At 44.1% G+C, this 18176-nt stretch overlaps 1 protein-coding gene across 17 annotated transcripts in view; it reads left to right on the forward strand.

Annotated features, from left to right (window-relative positions):
• The first annotated feature begins 7442 nt into the window (after positions 1–7442).
• Positions 7443–18176, forward strand: part of Tacc2 (transforming acidic coiled-coil containing protein 2) — a 208903-nt gene continuing 198169 nt past the window's right edge. For all 17 annotated transcript variants that reach the window (XM_075972486.1, XM_075972495.1, XM_075972503.1 and 14 more), the window contains exon 1: positions 7443–7542. The gene's annotated coding sequence lies outside the window, so the exon portion shown is untranslated. The remainder of the gene's footprint in view (positions 7543–18176) is intronic.

Raw genomic sequence — 18176 nt, forward strand, 5'->3', positions numbered from 1 at the left:
TTTCTCTCACTTTCCTTGAGCAGTGACATTTATTTCTACCCTCAGACATTGGACTCCTGGTTCTAGGTCGTAGACCTACCTGTACCGCCCCTACCTCTTTATCTCCTATTTCTCTCTCCTGCCTTTGATCTTAGACTAGGAAACAGACTGCCAGCTTCTCTGATTCACCGTCTTTCAGACACAGACTAAACTCATTTTCCAGACCACATGTTGAGGTGTTTCTTGGCTTCCTGTCTGCATGAGGCAAGGCATGTAATAAATTTCATTTGTATCTATGCAAATATCTTGGTTTTGGGTCTCTAGACAGCCCTGACTGATACATCCTTTTTTATATTTATAAATTTCTTCTCAACAGTGAGAAGTCTGGTTTTTATTATCTATGGAGTTCCTTATTTACCTAATCCTCCTGTTTGTAGCAATCTCTGCTGTGCAGGGCTCTTGGCTTCCATATTTATCTACAGTTGCTGGTGGGTCACTTAGCTTTGTTATCCTTTCTCAAAGTGCTATCAAGCTTGGCAATAGTCTTGTGGTCACTTTTTTTTTTTTTTTGCACCTCTAACATCTGCTCCATCTCAGCTAACCCATTTCCATCCCAACTACCACTTAAGTTACCACTGTGAAGGTATTTAACATTGCACTGTTAGCTTGCCCTAGGACAATTCAGATAGGGTCCAGGAGGCTAATAGTCCAGCTCTTAAATCCCACCTATTTCCGTGTTGAGGAGCCCATGTCAATACTCAAGCACAAGAGGCAGGTGCTGCCAGAAGCAGACCCGAACACAGACCAGAAAGTGAGTTTGTTGCTAGCGCAGGATGGAAAGGAGCAGGACCGGGCAGAAATAACAGCAGAGTTTCACACCAGGGATCTTTCTGCCGTTCCCTAGGGAACCTCAGGCTTAGAGGACTTTCAACACCCTAAGGCTGTTCTGTGACCACAGGAGAGTCACCTGCCCTTCCTCTGCAGGTTGTCTCAAATTTCACTGAAGAATGCATTCCTTGTTGGGCTGCTGCCAGTGTTGGCATTTTGCTGTTTGTTTTTGTTTCAGTGTAGTGAGCCACATCTGCTCCACGACTATGTTTGCTTCTGATTTGGTTTTCTTCGACAGTTGCTGATCGCTTTTATTACACAATTTAAATCTGTATAGTGTCAAGCTTTTTTCCAAGCTCTCCACCCATTTCCCTCTTCTCCCTCCTTTGTGTTCTTGGAGATCTGCATCCCAGGTGCCCCCAGCCTGCTCACCTCGGTTTAGCCGCCACTCCAGTCTTGCTGCACAACGGTCACCACTGGGCCTCCATTTACCAATGTCCTCTGTGAAGGTTACTCCCTTAAGGTTCTGTGTTTGACTAATTCCTTGGCTTTCCTGGGGTACATAAAAAAAAAAAAAAAAGGAGAGAGCTACAAAAAAAAAAAAAAAGACCCAAGTTGGTGATGGAAGTGGTAAGGGTGTGTGTGTGTTTGGAGTGGGATTGAGACAAGGTCTGGCTATATAACCTGGGTTCACCTTGAACTCTGCTGTTCTCCTGCCTCAGCTTCCCAACGACTGGGATTACAGATTCATGTCACCACTCCCAACTTTTGGAGACAAAATATTAAGAGTCAAGAAAAATGCCTTTTTGTGTGAGGTGTGGTGGTGCACGCCTTTAGTCCCAGCACTCAGAAGGCAAAGGCAGGTAGATCTCTGTGAGTTGGAGCCAGCCTGGTCTATATAGCAAATTCCAGAACAGCTAGAGCTACGTAATAAAGACTCTGTCTCAAAAAGACCAAATAAATAAATGAAAAGAAAAATGTCTTTATATAACCCCTTCAGTTGGTTGGTGAATTGACTGGCTATAGAACGTTCCATGGAAAATGAAATTTTACGAAGAACTTTAAAGGAGGCCTCTCTTTAGAGGACAGGCTAAAGATATTCAGAATAGTCAGTGTGGGACATTCCTTCACAGGCTCTCCTCCAATACAGCCTCTAGCAAAACTAGGTAGGGAACCCCTGGAAATTGGATCTTTTTTTACCTTTAGAGCAAGAAGGTTGGGGAAAAACACCGAAAGTCTGCATATGGTATGTTCCCAGGTGTGGGGAGGGGGTGGTGCTGTGAGACCTAAAATCTTTATGAGATTATCTAAAATAAAAAGGCAAGTCAGTGATATCGTGTGTGTTAAAGTCAATCCACTACGAGATCACTGGGTGCTTTCCTTATCTCCATAACGTCATTATCACCAGTGCTGCAATTTATTTAAAAACACCTCGGAAGTCACACCATGCAACAAGGCTCCCATAGGAGCTTTATTGAGAGAGAAAGAGTGGAAAAAGGGGTAGAAGGGACAAAGGGGGGGGGGCAGACAGGGTGGGGGCAGAGATCCATCCCTGGAAAGGAGAGGCGGGGGGGGGGGGGGGGGCAAGGCCCACCTGAAAGGTTCACAGAGGCGCGACCCTGGGAGGTCCCCTGAGTGGTCCGGAGGGAGGGAGACAGATACGCCATGGAAGAGAGAGCAGGTATAGAGTTTATTTAATGGGTTACGAGATTATGGAGTGAAGAGAGAGGGGGGAGGGAGAGAGGGAGGGAGGGGTGGGAGATCAGCTTGCCTAGGCTGGAAGGGGCTGGATTGGGGGTGGGCAGAGCTTGTAACTTAAAGGGACAGGGTATCCAGGAGACAGGGAAGGTCAGCAAAATGATAACACACCTCTTTTTTTCTTTTTTTTTTTAATATTTATTTATTTATTTATTTATTTATTTATTTATTATGTATACAATATTCTGTCTGTATGCCCAAAGGCCAGAAGAGGGCACAAGACCTCATTACAGATGGTTGTGAGCCACCATGTGGTTGCTGGGAATTGAACTCAGGACCTTTGGAAGAGCAGGCAATGCTCTTAACCTCTGAGCCATCTCTCCAGCCCGATAACACGCCTCTTAAAAGAGAATGCGCACACGGGGTGCTCTTAGTGGCTGCAGCTGAAGACACGTCCGTTCAGGACCCCAAGGACAGGCCAGTACAGATGCCTGAATACTAACAACCAGAAAGTCTTTGTGAAAGTGTGGAAGACACAAGTAAAAAGCAAAATAAACATGAAGCCTTTTTTTAGTAATAAAAACTCAGGTTAGTTCAATGAACAAGAAATCTAAAGGAAGGGCGAGCAATATGGCTCAGCCAATAAAGGTTCCTGATGCCCTGGAACGCCCGGAGAGAAGAATCTGCAGAGTTGTTCTCCGATTTGCACACGACTGACGCAGCATGAGCACGCGCACGCACGTACACACCACGCACGCACACTCGTTGTGGGCATCTCTCTGGAATATTGCCAGCGCTAATGACAGTGAAAGACAGAGGTTTATTCACAGGTAAACTCAAGTCAGGCTAGCTCCTGAAAGTCTTCGGTCCGAGTCCAGTTCTCATTTTATCCTCTAAAACAGCAAGGCGAGGTAAGTACGCAAGCAGGCCTCTCTCCAGAAGCACATGTGGCCATTAGCTTGTGGTCTTTTTTTTTTTTAAGATTTATTTATTAATTATGTACTTCCATTGTCTTCTTGAAATAGCTTTTCAAACCTCCAGCCCTTCCATTGTCTTCTTGAAATAGCTTTTCAAACAATACTCACTTGACACATATTCCAGGTATACTTTAAGCTCTAGAGAATAAGACAGAGAATCAGCAAGAGAAAGCCAAGCATGCTCACACCAGTAAACCCAGTGCTGAAGAGTTCGAGGCAGGAGGATCACCTGAGGGCCAGCCTGGCGTGCACAGTAAGCTTCAGGCCAGTGTGACATACTGTATAGGACTCTTCCAAAAATATATTTTAAAAAAATGAAGCACAAGGGCTGGAGAGATGGCTCAGTGGTTAAAAGCATTGCCTGCACTTCTAAAGGTCCTGAGTTCAATTCCCAGCAACCACATGGTGGCTCACAACCATCTGTAGTGAGGTCTGGTTGCCTCTTCTGGCCTTCAGGCATACATATAGACAGAATATTGTATACATAATAAATAAATAAATAAAAAGCACAAAATATTATTTTCTAACTCCGCGGGCTGTGGAGAACTACAATAATGCTGATGTGATGGGCAGCAAGACCTGTGACAACTGAAATGAGATTTGATTTGCAACAGGCAATGAGTTGTGCAAAGATATAGGGAAACCATATTCTACTAGAAAGCCATAGCAAAGGCAATTCCTCAGCATTAAAATGAGGCTGGTGCTGGTGCTGGGTTGGGTTTGTGGCTAAGTTGGCTGAGTGCCTGTCTACCAGGCAGAAAGCCCCAATTTCAATCCTCCACGTTTTGTCAAACCAGGTTGATGGAGGAAGGTCATTGGTTAAGTAATAAAGAAACTGCTTGGCCTCATTGGTTAGAACATAGGTGGGTGGAGTAAACAGAACAAAATGTTGGGAGAAAGAAGCTGAGTCAAGGAGTCGCCATGGTTCTCCCACTCCAGACAGATGCAGGTTAAGATCTTTCCTGGTAAGCACACCTAGTGGTGCTACCTAGATTATTAGAAATGGGTTAAGAGGCTGAAACTAATGGACCAGGCAGTGTTTAAAAGAATACAGTTTCCGTGTAATTATTTTGGGTAAAGCTAGCCGTGCGGGCGGCCGGGTGCTGGGGAAAGTAGCCTGCCGCTCATATTACAACACCAGGTATGATGGTGCACACCTATGATCCGGTCACTAAGGAGAGGAGGCAGGAGGATCATAAGTTACAAATGAGTTCCAGGCCAGCCTAGACACAAGAGACCCCATCTTCAATGAAACAAAACGACTTTAAAAAGCTCCTTTAAATTGTTGGGTGTGGTGGCACACATCTTTAATCCCAGCACGCTTGAAGCCAAGTCGGGTGGATCTAGGCCAGTCAGGGCTGTGTAAGGAGAGTCTTTTTCTTTTCTTTTCTTTTTTTAAAATATTTTTATGCTTTATTTAACTTTTATTTTATGTGCATTGATGTGAAGGTGTCAGATCCCCTGCAACTGGATCTTCAGACAGTTGTGAGCTGCCATGTGTGTGCTGGGAATTGAACCTGGGTCCTCTGGAAGAATAATCAGTGCTCTTAACCACTGAGCCATCTCTCCAGCCCCCGAGAGTCTTTTTCTTTGTTTGGATAGGGTCGCTCTGATTTAGTTTAAACAACTGTTTTCATCTTTTGATCACTTTATGGGGCAGAGTTTTAGATTGATTTTTTCTAATTGGTTAGAAAGTAGTAATTTCAGCCAGTAATTCCTTGTCTTTAAAAACTTAAGGAGATCTATGAGAGATAACAGTTAGCAGTGGTCTGTCCATCTGTCTGTGGTTCTGTCTGAATGGAGTGCTGACAGGTCTCTCTAGTCTTGTGCTAAGAGCCAGTCTTCCCTTGCTGATGGAAACCAGGGAGCGAGACGTGAACATGGGTGAATTCTTTTCTTGGAGGGTCTGCTTTTCAGTCCACAGTGGGAGTTCAGTGAACATTTTCCCTCTCCGTTTGTTGAGTCTCAGATATCTTCAGCTCAAAATGATCTTTTGGCCACTTTGATCCATCTGGACCCCTTTGGACAAGGGACTTGCTTGTTTTAATTTTTTTTATTCTGTAGATGTTTAGGAGATGTAGTGGAGGCCCATATTTCTGGATGGTTGTCAGGAGCCATTTCCCCCAAAAAGTATTGCAGGGACCATTGTCCTGGGGATGTTTGCAGAGAGTCCCACACCCCAACTGTATTGAGAAGTGTTAGTTGGCAGAGCCCACCCCACACCCAACTATCTTGAGAGCTGTTAGTGGAACCTGCCCCACATTCCAACTATCTAGAGAACTGTTTGTGGTTGGAATCACAAAAGGAATGATTCCGCTTGCATAGAGAACACTAGGTGTGTTGACTAGTGCCCTCCTGACCGAGGACTCGTGACCTCGTGACCCACTTGTGACCAAGTGTCCACTTGTGACCATTGCTGCCCCGGCAAGATCCCATGTCCCTGCCCTCTGCCCCCATCCCAAGCCAAATTCCTCATCCAGTGGCTATATAAGCCACAACCATTATGCTAATAAAGGGAGGCTTTGACAACAGATCTTGCTTGGCCTCGTCCCTCTTTCCGGCCCAAGTCTTTTCAGATAGCGCCTCTTCGGGACCCTGAAATAACTGACCTGCCAGGCGGGTTACAACCCTAGACTAACTGACCCCACTGGGCGGGTTACACTGCACTAGGCTCGAGACTAGAATAAAACGGAGTCACTCGTGCTAAAGCCCCACATCATCCAGGTGGAACCAAGGTGTTTATCTGACCCGAGAGAGCAAGAGGTCAAGAGATTAGCACCCGAATTTCCAAGCAGGCCAGTTTTGCAGCATATGATAAAGTTTTCTCTCTTTTAAAACGAGACAAGCAGAGCATCCATCGCCCTAACCTGAATGCCAACCAATCGGTTATTTTCTGTGTCCCTCTCTGCTCTGCCTCCCGGGGAAAGTAGTTTTTATCTATCAGTAGTGTTCTAGCCATGCTTCTATTGTGATGAAACACAGTGACCAAGAGCAGCTTAGGGAAGGCAGGGTTTACTTGCTTAATTTTAAGCTTACACTCTATTATTGTGAAGAGGTCAAGGCGGGAACTGGATCTTGTTTGGTTGGGTCCCTTCTACCTCGGTGCCACCCCAACTCTAGGCGGAGCCACATTTGCCCGGCTTGCCTCTGTTGCCAGACTGCCACCCACTTTCCATGTCCACACACATGGAGATATAAACTCATATAAACAGATGGCCTCTCCAGTTTTTAAGAAACTCTTTGAAAAATGTTTTTTCCTTAGTATTTGGGTGAGAGGGGCTGAGGCAAACGGATCAACATAAAATTAAAGCTAGCCCTGCTTTCCTTTCCGTCGTGCCAGTGACAGCCAGTTCTAGATACTTCTCTGCCCCTTACACTTGTCACTTACGGATTGGAGAATTTTAAGAGTTGGTCCACTAAATCGCCATATCCTTTTCAAGTCTGCCATTATACGGTGTCTTCTTTGCTCCATCAAGGACTGGTGGAATTGTAGGCATCTGGTTCAGAATTGGTGCACTAGTAATTATTCTTTTCTCAAGGATTCCTATTGGCATTTCAGAAAGGGCAACTTGTTATTGAAAAGGTCAATGGAAGCTGACGAGGGCCTGTCCCGTTTCCTAGTAATTTACTTTTCATTTTTGGGTTTTGGCTTTTCTTTAATGTGCTTTGTTTTGGAAAGCAGCTGTCCCCGTCCAAATGTAGCACTGTTCCCCGTGGATCCAATTGCAGCCCATGGCCGGAGAAGACGTTAACTCTTCCAGGTGAACTTGGAGGGAACAAGGCGGCTGGCAGGCAGCACCTGCAAGCTCCCTTGCTCCTTGTTATACTCCCCGCTGGGCTGCGAGAGCCTTCTGGAAGGCTGCCACCTGGCCAGGGTCAGATTGCTTACACACCGCTGCCTCACAAGCCAGTGTTCCCAACCTTAAGCCAGTGCACATTTATAGAACAACTCCATGTGATCCTGAGGAAGGCAGACCACGGCCAGAGGACAGGGCTCAGATGTGACCTCGGAGACAGGCCTTGTACCTCCTTGCTTCTCTCCGCACTAAGGGGAGACTGGGTAAGTGTGTCTCAGATTGACAGCTTCATTCCTTTGATGCATGCCTTTGACCTGGTTTGGTTGCGGAGGTTGGAGGGTTTCACAATTTTCTCTTCAGAAAGAGAAATCAAAGCAGATCTCTGCTTCTTCCCCTCCTCCCCGCATTGCCTCCTAAACTAGCTGAGCCGCTTTTCCTACTAATGTATCACTGGTTCCTTTGGAAAGGATACAACCCCATTAACCTGGACCTTGGTCCCTTTGGTTATAAAATGAGTGATTGGAGCAGGAGATAACTGCAGTAATTTCTTCTGGACTCTGGGGTTCTGTTCTTTGCACGTTGTGTTCCCGGTGTTGGTAATTGTGTAGAATATTCACTTGAGACCCCCTAAGGCCCAGGCTAATACAGGAGGGGAAAGGTTATCTTAAAACTCATGGTTGCTGTCGGCCTTGAAGTATCTGAGACTATATTTCTGTCAACCCTCATTTTCAGACCTTTGTTGATGTTGTGGGTCGCCAACTCTGTGAGCTGCCTTCTGATCTCAACAAGGCTGCCTTTCTGAGTTTAACTTGATATCAGTTACAATTGACTCATCAGGGCTGGAGTTAGGCAAAATCCTGTTCAGTTACTCAAAGGTGTGTGTGTGTGTGTGTGTGTGTGTGTGTGTGTACACACTGTTTTTCCCCCTTGTTCCCCAAGCCTGAAGGGCAACAAGACTGAAATTCCTTATGCAGATTACATCACCTATGATCTATCATGCAAATGGTAGATTTGCACAGAGGCCTGGACTCAGGCAGGGTGGAGTCCAATAGAAAGAGTGTTTCCTAACACATGCAGAGCCCTTGCTTCAATTCCTAGCACCTCCCCAACACTGCTTAAACGGGGGATAGGGGGTGGAGGGGGGAGTGGGTGGTTCACAGATGTTATCCTAGTACTAGAGAAAGAAGGGTCAAAAGGTGAAGGTCATCTCTCTTTCCGCGTTCACACAAAATTCAAGGCCAGTCTAGACCTGGTCTCAAAACCAAAAATTTTGCTGGGCGTTGGTGGCACACACCTTTAATCCCAGCACCTGAAAGGCAGAGGCAGGCAGACCTCCTGTGAGTTCAAGGTCAGCCTGGTTCACAGAGTGAGTTCCAGGACGGTCAGGACTACACAGAGAAACCCTGTGTCAAAAAACAAAACAAAACAAACAAACAAAAACCCAAAAGACAAAAACAGCAGTTCAAATCAGCCCATTGTTCTTTGTATTTGGAGTTCTGTCTCAGGTGCGGCAAGGGCCTTGTTGGCTTCCCTTACCTTCACGTGTAGCTAGGTGTGGAGGAGAACCTCTTAGCTAGTTCTGCTGTAATTATGGCCCTGGGTTTCCGGCTTTGCATCTCACTGCTCTGCGTCTGTATCAAAAGGAACTTGGGCAGTTCAAAAAGATCCCTGTTGTCTTTGTCTCCTGGAGATGCTACTTGCTAGACAGGAGAAGGAGCTTGCTCCTGGGGTGGTGGTTCTGGTAGGGCTCTTGCCCAGGAGAAGGAGAGGAAAAGAAAGGAGGCGGTGGCAGGAATTGAGAAGGTAAGCATCCAGAGAGCCCGGAGACTGGTTGTCTAGGAAAAAGGAAGAGAAATGAAGCAGGGGGCAAGCAGTGGTCAGACATCCATCCCTCCCTTCCTCTGATGCTCTCAACCAGACAGGCTGTGGTCAGTCGTGTCGTGCACTGGCGTAATCTCTGCCCACACAGAGCTCCCCCTAGGCACTAAGCCGACCACCACCGTAAGGCGGAGAGTTACCATGATGGTGTCAGGCCACGTGACTGAAAGACTGGGTCTTTTAAATAGAAACGGAAAGGTGAGGAAGAGGGATCAGCTTTGGGGGAAAGATGGAGGAATTTACTTTTAAATAGAGCAGCCCACTGCAGTCATCAAGTAGGGATGCCCAATAGGGAGAAAAAAGTTAACTCAGGGTGGAAGTGAGAAGAGGAGAGAGGTGAGGGGAGAGCTGCCAGTGGCCAGTGCTGTACCGGTACTGAGAGGGGATCTAAGCTGAGGTGTGAGTTTGGGGTCATGAGCAACTTCTGAGTTCTGAGTGTCGTGTCAATCAATATCATTTGGATGCAAGAAGCAGAAACTTACTCTGAAGAGGGAGTAGGCAGTATTTGTTGTGTAGGGAGACCACGGTCCTACAGCAATGTCCACACCAGCTTCCAAACAAGCCGTGGCTTTCTTTAGCTCTCAGGGAAAGACTAGTCTCTGTGGGGTCCCTGGTCCTGCTCCTCCCTAATTTCAGTAAGTATAGAGGAGGATTCTCCATCACTGATCTCAATTCCTTATTACTAGGGGGCTCTTTTGATTGACTTTCAGGGACCCTATCAGTTATACAAAGAGAGACTATCTGATTGACCCATTTTGAGCCTGAATCTAGTTCTGGTACCAATAGTAGTACCCAGAAGTAGGTACATGTAGTGGCCCAAGGCTACTCAATCAGTAAGAAGATGAGAAGAGGAATAGGGAAGTAGCAGATGGAAGGGTGATGGATAGGAATTTTCAGAGTAAAGTACAAAATACGAGCCTCCAAACATTACTGTCCAAGTGTGTGGTTCATGGCAGTAGAGTTAAAAGCTGGGTACAAGCTTGTCATTGGCATCTTTTGTGGGTCACCGACAGCCTATTGAGACTCTTATCCCTGGGTTTTTAATATGTGTTTAGAAGAGGTATTTTTATACTCTTACGCTGAAGACACAGACTTGTCCCCTGTGTTTTAATCCAATGAGATGCCTGTGTATAGCAGCTGAGACTCAAGATCACTGCACTCGCCAGTGTTTCATGAATGTTATTAATGTGGGTGTTTAAAATTGACACAGTGGAGAGAGGCTGTGATGAGTGAAGGCTCTGAGTTTGTGACCTAAAAAGGGGAAATTCTCTCTGCACTCAAGTCAGGGAACAGCATTGGCGGAGCTCCGTGCCAGAACTGGTACCAAAGAATCATGACGAGATTAAACCCAGCAACAAGAAATGATGTTCAACACAGAGATCCGTGTTCGGCAATCAAGCTCCTGCATCTGTGCAAAGTTCAAAACTGAAAGAACCCATGTCTAGGTGTTCACAACCTGCAAAGAAATATCCTGGCTCTCCCAAGGACTGGCCTTTTCCAGAGTAAGCCGCCTTTGTACTTCCCAGAATCAAGCTGCAAGACTTAGGTCATGCATTCTGGTGTGTAAAAAATTAAAAAAGAAAAGAAAAGGGGAAAAAAAATGCTACACAGCATTCCTAGGTTTGGTTGCTGCTTTTCAGATCAGCCCCACTGTCCTTTGTATTCGGGGTTCTGTTCTCAGGTCTGGCAAGAGCCCTGTTGGCTCCTCTCACCTTCTTCATATATAGCTAGGTGTGGAGGAGAACGTCTTAGCTGGTTCTGCTGTAAATATGGCCCTTGCTTTCCAGTTTTGCATCTTGTTACTCTGCAGGTATAGCAGGGAGGACTTGGGCAGTTTAAAAAGATCCCTGCTGTCACTGTCTCCCGAGAACTCTGTATGCTGGCCAGACACAGCATGTGCTTCTCTGGTGACTCTGAAAGGGATCTGGCCTAAGAGAAGGAGAGGGGGAAGGAAGGAGGCAATGAAAGAAGGAATTTAAGGAGGCAAGTTGGAAACTGGCTGTAGATGGTGAAACAGATGGAGCGAAAGGAATTTCAAAGGCATTAGGTATGTGTGTAACCAGACCGGTCATTTATTTATAAGTAGAACCAAGATTTTCATTTTGAGGGGACATCATTTTATAAATGAACCCGTGAACTTGGAAACCAATGTGGCTCTAGCTGAGCATGGTGGCACACGCCGTTAGTGCCAGCACTCTGGAGGCGGAGACATCAGAATTGTTAGTTGGAGGCGAGGTGCTCTCCATAATAAGATCCCACTTCGAAAACAAAATTAAAGCAAACAAACAAAACAGGGACAAAACAAACAAACAAACAAACAAACATGGTTCTGCCGGGCAGTGGAGGCACAAGCTTTTGGAGTCCCAGCTTTTGGGAGTCAAAGGCAGGTGGATATCGGTGAGTTTAAGACCAGCCTGGTCTACAAAGTGAGTTCCAGGATAGCCAGGTTTGAGAAACCCTGTCTCAAAAAACAAAAACCAACCAAACAAAAACAAAAAAAAAAGCCAAAAAACCCTGGTTCTATATTAGGTTTCGGTCATTCAGAAAACCATTGCCGGGTGTATGCTTCTGCTGAGGTGGATAGTGAGGTGTGAGGTAGGATTGGCAGTGATTTCGTGTGTCATATTTCATAGCAAACAGAAGAAACAACAACGTCTTGAATTTTGATCTGTCATAAGATCATGGTGTCATGTGTTCCAGTTCTCTGAAGAGCGCCTGGTGATGAAGTACTTGCATTGCTGTTGGGACGTTCCTAATGGAGTGTCTGTCAGGAGCGCCTCTCCTTTCCCAGCTCCTGCTTGCTCTACTGCCCCGGGGATTTTCTAATGTTTGCTTGCATCTTCCTTTCATTTAGCATAAAGGGAATCAGGTTGATGTAGCTCGGTCTACAGATGCTAACTGTAGAGAAGCTGCTGGAGAAGGAACGGTGCATGCCCACGGGGGATCAGTGATTGGCAGCATAGCTCCTGTCAGATGGATAGGTAGAGCATGGGGGAAATCAAAGAGTCATCCCTTGGAGATTCATTCACACGTGGTTAGAAGGGTCCTCAGGTCCAAGTTCTAGCAGAGGGTCGTGATCAGACACACTGTCCCAAGCCCACATCAATGGGAGGAAGGCTGAGCTAAAGCCTCGCAAGCAACACTTGGGCCATGAGTTCATTAGAGGCCCTAGTTCCCTTTGCTCAAGTACAACAGAGAAATTCAGTTGGGAAAATAAGAATCAAGTCAGGTTTGCTGGCATAAACCTGCAACCAAAGCATTCAGGAAACAGAGGTCAGGGGATAATTCAAGTTTAAGGCCAATCTGACCTGCCAAAGCTACACAGTGAGCCCTTGTCTTAAAGCTGAGGCTGGTAGCTTTAATCTCTCAGCACTTGGGAACTAGAGACAGGTGGATCTCTTTGAGTTTGAGGCCAGCCTGGTCTACATAGAGAGTTCCAGGACAGCCAAAGCTACCTTATATGACCTTATCTCAAAACTAAAATTAAAATTAAAAAAAAAGCAGCAGGAAGAAAAGAAGGAAATTAAAACTAGCTTGTGTTAGTAGTTTGCATTACTGTCTTGCCTCATATCAGTGAAGGGCAAAGCTAGCCATGGAGCCTTCCACAGACAGAATGTGATCTGGCCCAGCCAGGATTAGCTCAGGAACTAGAATGAGAGAGGAAGAATTTCTTCTTTCCCTCCCTTTTTTATGTTTTTAAATGTTTATGATGAATGTTTAAGCACATACAAAAATAAGAGAGTGGAGGAAACCTCCCGATGTGCCCATTGCTTAATTCCAACAACTGTCCACACCCAATTAATCTTACTTTGTTTATTAACCAACTTTCTACTAACATCTACTTCTCTGTCCTCACTACAGACTGGTCTAATGCAAATAAGCCCACCATTCGATCAGTAATATTTTAGTATGTGTCCGTAAGACAAGAACTCGGGCCAGAACAATGGCTCGGTGAGGAAAGGTGCCTGTCACCAAGATTGACAACCAGAGTCCAACCCCTGGGACCCACGTGGTGAGCATAGAGAACTGACATTCAAAAGCTGTCCTCTGACCTCCACATGTGCTATTAAACATGCACAACCCCCCACATGCACGCACAGTAATAAATCAAAAGGTAATTAAAACTTTTTTTAAAAAAAAAAGATTAGGACTCTTTGTATATGCATTGCCACAGAGTACTTATCCACATAATTCCTTAATATTCAAAATCCAGTTTTTGTTCAAATATCCCTGATTGTCTCACTTTCTAATTCTGTTGCTCTTATAAGAGGACCTGGATTCAGTTACCAGCACCCACATGCTGGCTCACAACCATCTGTCACTCCAGTTCCAAGGGATTTAATGTCCTCTTCTTGCCTCTACAGGCATCCGAGACACATGCAAATAGTCACACATATAAGATAAAAATAATCCTAAAAAAACCCAAAACATGATCTAAACAGGATTCATAAATTACTTTTATTTTATTCTTTATGTACATAGGTGTTTCCCTGAATGTATGCCTGTGTACCATGTGTGTACAGGGCCGACAGAGGCCAGATAGGGGAAATGGATTCCCTGGAGCTGGAATTACAGATGCCTGTGAGCCACTATGCGGATGCTGGGAATCAAACACAGGTCGTCTGGAAAACTAGTCAGGACTTTAAATCACTGAGCAGACTCATGTTTTTGAGTCATAGCAAAAATAAAATCTGAAGCCGGGCGGTGGTGGCGCACGCCTTTAATCCCAGCACTCGGGAGGCAGAGGCAGGCGGATCTCTGTGAGTTCGAGGCCAGCCTGGTCTACAGAGTGAGTTCCAGGACAGGTTCCAAAGCCACAGAGAAACCCTGTCTCGAAAAACCAAAAAAAAAAAAAAAATAAAAAATAAAAATAAAATAAAATAAAATCTGAAAGTTAACAACATAAACATGAAGAAGTTTTCTTTTCTTTTCTTTTTTTTTTTGGTTTTTCGAGACAGGGTTTCTCTGTGGTTTTGGAGCCTGTCCTGGAACTAGCTCTTGTAGACCAGGCTGGTCTCGAACTCACAGAGATCCACCTGCCTCTGCCTCCCGAGTGCTGGGATTAAGGGCGTGCGCCACCACCGCCCGGCTACATGAAGAAGTTTTAAATGATCAAAGGAAATTCACATTTTTGAGCCTGTGACTATAATGATTTTAATTTTTTTTAAGTTTTAGTAGCCAGTACTTATATATATATATATATAATTACCTATAAAAACTCTATTGATTTAACTAGAGGTTTAACATTGATTTTTTTAATAACATAAAACAAACATAGGTGCTTGATTATTGAGAGTAGTCATTGATAAAGCAAGTCCTTTTTAAATCATTGGAGCATGGAAACAATAAAAAGCATTTTTTAAAGCCAGTAACTACAGCATAGTAGTTTTAAGGTTTGCTTCGTAAACGTGTGTGTATGTGTCTTTTCATGAAGCCTATTTGTGAGATTACCCATTTTAGTAGAAACCTGTTAGTTCTAGGAAAAAAACAAGGCCTGACTTTTACATTTGAAACCCATTTAGCCTGGCAGGTAACTGCGCTTCAGTTTTGAAGCTTTCTTATTTAAGAGACTCAGGTAATTTAAACTTTCTTTTAAAACTCTGAAATCTTTATCATCTGTAAACAACATGTCTATCTTTTGTATGCACAGTTTTTGTAAAGCCAGAATGCTTTTAAGGTGAAAGCAGATTAAACTTTGACCAGATGCAGCACCAAAAGACTACTAAGGCATTTCCCTAGTTCTTCCATTTGACCAGCATGATTTATTTACTTGATATTAAATAAGAAATATACTCAATTTGTCTTTAAAAGAAAGCTAAACTGCAGGGGGTTTCTCCTCTGAGGCTAAGAAAAGAAGGAAAGTTCCAGAAGGACTTGGATGAAAAGAAAAGGGAAAGTGTAATTTGGCTATGATATCCCTCCCTAATAACCAGGTTAGGCAACTAGGCATAACAAGGAAGGTGTGAGCAAGCCATCAGGTGGCCCCAGAGGAAACAAAAGAAGACCTGTGCCCTAGGCTGGTGGGGCTCAGCATCAGCTCCCGTCACAGAACTCTGAGAAGGATAGGTTTTACTGGAGTAAGCAAGAAGTGTAGACCAAGTAACTCCCAGATCTCTTGACAATAACAAAGACTTACTATCTGGGAGTTACCCTTGGCTCCTCTGTGGCTCTTCTTTTTTGGTTTGTTTGGTTTTTTTTTGGGGGGGGGCTGTTTTTCGAGACAGGGTTTCTCTGTAGCTTTTGGTGCCAGTCCCGGAACTAGCTCTTGTAGACCAGGCTGGCCTCAAACTCACAGAGATCTGCCTGCCTCTGCCTCCCGAGTGCTGGGATTAAAGGCGTGCGCCACCACTACCGCCTGGCATCCTCTGTGGCTCTTGATCGTGGTGTTTCTGGGGCTGAGGTCCCAGGGCAGCACTGGGTTTCCCTGGGGAGGACAAGGAACTTGAGGAACTGACCTATTTTGGCGTGGCAAAGAGGGGCAGCCAACTCTCTAGTGTCCTGACTGTCCACACTTTGGGCAGGGTCTTGGCAGCAGGTGAGGTGAGAGGCAGTTCTTCATCCAATGACCAGTGTTGCCAAATCTGAACAGGTTTGGAGTGAAGTCCATTGGTGTCCTGTCTTCTTACAGGTCACCTCAGGGCTGCCACCAGAAGCCGTATCTCTAGCACAGGAGGTCTATGGGCCTTTTCCTGCCCCTCCCTTTCACCAGACACCTCAAAGGCCATATTCAGCAGATCTCTCCAAAGGGGTTTGAGGCCTCTTAAGTTCTTTTATAAATTATACTCAATTTTGAATATTATTTTATATTAAACAAACTTTTCTTGTTTTCAGTTACTTGCTTTAGGCTGAGCTTTGACAAGATAAACAAAAGGCTAAAACATGTTTTCTGTAAATGAATCACATTTGTACTTGGCATAACTAAAAACATAATTCTGAGCACATTACAGAGTTTGAACATTTGAGAGGGGACGTACCAGTACCTTGCATACCTTAATTATCTTTTAGCATTTATAACAAATTAGTAGCTTTTTTTTTTTTTTGAGACGGGGTTTCTCCTTAGCTTTTGGTTCCTGTCCTGGAACTAGCTCTTGTAGACCAGGCTGGCCTTGAACTCCCAGAGATCCGCCTGCCTCTGCCTCCCGAGTGCTGGGATTAAAGACGTGCGCCACCAACGCCCGACTAAATTAGTAGCTTTCATAAGGTTAGAATTTCACAATTTTGTCCCTGTTAAGTTTGAGACTTAAAATATATGCTTTTGAATTTGAAGTTTTCTTTAGTATCAGACTAAACTTTAAATTCAGTCCACAGAGAGACTGGAACTTCGTTTTCTTGATCCTTTCATAGTGTACCTTTACAAAATATCACAGTTTCTTCTATTACTCAGTTTTTCCAAATAACTAAAGCTTAGCAACGTTACCAAACACAAAGAGTTTAGATGTAAATGTTTAAGTCAGTTTCTGTTAGCTTGAATAAACCTTTATAACAGTGGGAATTCATAAACGTTAAATGTTAATTATTAAACATATGTTGTTAGCAATATGATAGATACAAATAGATAGATTCTTTTATTATTCCTTCCTTCCTTCCTTCCTTCCTTCCTTTCTTTCTTTCTTTCTTTCTTTCTTTCTTTCTTTCTTTCTTTCTTTCTTTCTTTCTTTCTTTGTCTTTTCAAGACATAGTTTCTCTCTGTAACAGCCCTAGTTCCAGAACTCACTTTGTAGACCATACTGGTTTCAAATTCACAGAGATCTGCCTGTCTCTTCCTCTGAGTGCTGGGATAAAAGGTGTACACCAGATTCTATTTTTTACAAGCAAAAGTTGAATCCAAGTTACACCTATTGTATGCTGTAGCAAATCTATTTTAGTATGGTGTAGCAAATTAAGATTACCTATTCATAGACTTTAAACTATCAACCCATTTGCTACAAGTTTTCATACATGTATATATATTTTTTATTGATTTCTATTGAGCTCTACATTTTTCTCTGCTCCCATTTCTGTCTCTCCCCTCGCCTTCAACCCTCTCCCAAGGTCCCCATGCTCCCAATTTACTCAGGAGATCTTGTTTTTTTCTACTTCCCATATAGATTAGATCCATGTATGTCTCTCTTAGAGTCCTCATTGTTGTCTAGGTTCTCTGGGATTGTGATTTGTAAGCTGATTTTCTTTGCTTGATGTTTAAAAACCGCTTATGAGTGAGTACACGTGATAATTGTCTTTCTGGGTCTGAGTTACCTCACTCAAAATGGTGTTTTCTAGCTCCATCCATTTGCCTGCAAAATTCAAAATGTCATTATTTTTTTCTGCTGTGTAAATGTACCACATTTTCCTTATCCATTCATCAGTCAAGGGACATTTAAATTGTTTCCAGGTTCTGGCTATGACAAATAATGCTGCTATGAACATAGTTGAGCACATGTCCTTGTGGCACGGTTGAGCATCCTTTGGATATATACCCAAAAGTGTTATTACTGGGTCTTGAGGAAGGTTGTTTCCTAATTTTCTGAGAAATCGCCACACTGACATCCAAAGGGGCTGTACCAGCTTGCACTCCCACCAGCAATGCAGGAGTGTTCTTGTTACAAGTTTTAAGATAACTTTTTCTGTTGCAGACTACAGAGATCTTTTTAAAACCACAATCTCACTATTCTCACAGACCCTGAGATAAAAAAAAGTTTACATTTCGAAAAAAATTTCAGTAAACAAATCCAAGGAAAAGGGGGTGGTATTCAGAAAGCTAAACTTATGAAAATTACACTTTGTCCTTTGTAACCTCTGTTGGCAATAACTTACCTCTTAGCTGTTCTCAAGCACAGAGTGTCTTTTCCTGGGATGTTCTGTTGTGTTCTCCTCCCTATCACAGAGTCAGGTGGTCACCCTGACCCAGGACAAAGACTGTGGGGGAAGATTTTGAATAAACATACCTGGGTCTGACTCAGGCACACCAAATCCCCTCTCCAGAGCCAGCCTTTCACAGCTTAGAACAGTATGTAACAAGATTTCTATACTATCCGCACCT

This window comes from Microtus pennsylvanicus, chromosome 5 (genome assembly GCF_037038515.1).
Source record: "Microtus pennsylvanicus isolate mMicPen1 chromosome 5, mMicPen1.hap1, whole genome shotgun sequence".
NCBI classification, from domain to species: domain Eukaryota; kingdom Metazoa; phylum Chordata; class Mammalia; order Rodentia; family Cricetidae; genus Microtus; species Microtus pennsylvanicus.